Raw genomic sequence first — 2,661 nt, forward strand, 5'->3', positions numbered from 1 at the left:
AACGTTAGCTTTAACGTGCGTTTCCGGTACCGCGAGTAATTCCGGTAAAATCTCCGCTCGCAAAGCCGCTTCCAAATTAGTTCACTAGCACCGTAGCATGGTGGTGAGCAACTTTCCCTTCTAACTCTTCGAGAAATGAGGTTTAGATCTAGGAGAAACGGAGGGGTTTGTGTTTGGATCTCAAAAACCGTTTTTCTTCGTTTTCGAATCAAAGAGGAAGAGTGGAGTTGCGAAAACCTTGATCTAACTCTCCCCCAACCTTGGGTTACTAGTTTTGAAGAAAAGAAAGCGAAGAAAATGAAAATGGGAGAAAGGAGAGAATTTGGTTCACGGTCGATCAGAGGAAGAAGATGGAAAATTCCAATTTTCCTTCCTTTCTTTTTCTTTCCTTTGTTTTTCCTTTCTTCCCTTTTCCTTATTTCCTTTATATACTCTTTTCTTTTCCTTTTCCTTCCTTCTAGTTTTCTTTTCTTTTTCCCCCCAAACAAACATAAATAGATAATAAATATAACTTAACAAATATCTCAAAATATCTAGATATTTGTGAAATTACCGTTTCACCCGAAACGCATTAAATTCAGTTATTTTAATTTATTTATCGACGAGTAAATCTAAACGGCATCAAAATAACTTCTTGATCATATAAACTCCAAAATATAGTTTAGTTCCCAATGCTTCGCGCCGAGCCAAAATCCAAAATACACCAAAAATACATAAATGGTACTTTAAAATTATGGGTCTTACACCGTGTAACCTCACAATTTCAGCAATGTAGATCTCGGTTAGCTGATCTACCTTATAGGCGATCCTTACCGGCAAAAAGTGAGCAGATTTAGTCAGACGATCCACTATTACCCATATAGAATCATTCTTTCTCCTTGTTTTTGGTAATCCGGTTATAAAATCCATGGAAATGATGTCCCACTTCCATTTAGGTATATCTAAAGGTTGCAACATCCCGGCAGGTCGCTGATGTTCCACCTTCGCTTTCTGACAAGTTAGGCAAGTGGATACATATTCCGCTACATGTTTCTTCATTCCTGGCCACCAATAATTCTGACTCAAATCCTGATACATCTTTGTTGCTCCAGGATGAATACTCAGCTTACTCTTATGAGCCTCTTCTAAAATCGTTTTCCGCATATCTGTAATTTCTGGTACACAAATCCTACCATTACATCGCAAAATATTATCTGATCCAATCTTGAACTCAGTCGTCTTCCCTTGCACTATTAGGTTCCTCTTCTCTTGTATTAAGACGTCATCTTGAGAATTTGCAATGTCTTCAAGCAGTCCACTCGAAATTTTAATCATTCCGAATTTCAAAATTCCCGGTGCAAACTCTACGTTCAGGTGTAGGTCTCTAAAAGCTTCCCACAACTCTTGTTGTCTAGCCATAATTGTTGAAGACACCGATACACTTCTTCTGCTCAACGCATCAGCCACTACATTGGCCTTCCCAGGGTGGTACTGCAGTGTGAAATCAAAATCCTTGAGAGTCTCCATCCATCGTCTCTGGCGCATGTTCAACTCCTTCTGATCAAACAAATACTTCAAACTTTTATGGTCACTGAACACGGTGAACGTGCACCCATATAAATAGTGCCTCCAGATCTTCAATGCAAAAACAACAACAACAAGCTCCAAATCATGAGTAAAGCCACTGCTTTCTTGTGTTGCATCAGAACACATCCCAAACCTTGGTGAGATGCATCACAATAAACTTCATAGGGTTCTTCTGATTGCGGTAATACCAACACTGGTGAGGTCGTCAATTTTCTCTTTAGTAACTGGAAATTTTCCTCACACTTCTCCGTCCATGCGAACGGTTGATCTTTTCTGGTAAGTAGTGTCAATGGAGTCACAATCTTTGCAAAACCTTCGATAAACCTCTTGTAGTACCCTGCCAATCCCACGAAGCTTCGTATGTCAGTGACAGTCTGAGGTTGTTTCCAAGCAAGAACCGCCTCAATCTTAGCCGGATCTACAGCGATTCCTTCCTTGGTTATCACATGTCCTAAGAAATTCACTTTCTCTAGCCAAAATTCACACTTCGACAAATTGGCATACAATCGCTTCTTGCGTAAAATCTCAAGAACTTGGCGTAAATGTTCTCCATGCTCTTCTTCAGTTCTCGAATAAATTAATATATCATCAATTCTGTTCATGTAGTCCATGAAAATTGCTGGTGCATTGGTAACTCCAAACGGCATAACCAGATGTTCATAATGTCCATAACGGGTTCTTAAAGCAGTTTTCTGAATATCTCCTTCCCTTACTCGAATCTGATGGTAACCCGACTTCAAGTCAATCTTCGAAAATATCGCAGCCCCTCTCAATTGATCCATCAAATCATCGATGCGTGGAAAAGGATAATGACTCTTAATAGTTGCCTTATTAAGCTGTCTATAATCCACACATTAGCATGAGCTTTCGTCCTTCTTCTTAACTAGCAAAATTGGAGCTCCCCACAGTGATACACTTGGTCTTATAAATTTCCTCTCCAACAAGTCTTCAATTTGACTTTTGAGCTCATTTAATTCCAATGGCGACATTCGATACGGTGCCATTGAAATTGGTCCCGTCCCTGGGTGCATATCAATGAAAAATTCCACTTCTCTTACTGGTGGCAATCCTGGAATTTCCGTTGGAAATACGTCC

Source organism: Cicer arietinum, chromosome 2 (assembly GCF_000331145.2).
Source record: "Cicer arietinum cultivar CDC Frontier isolate Library 1 chromosome 2, Cicar.CDCFrontier_v2.0, whole genome shotgun sequence".
Classification (NCBI taxonomy): Eukaryota; Viridiplantae; Streptophyta; class Magnoliopsida; order Fabales; family Fabaceae; genus Cicer; species Cicer arietinum.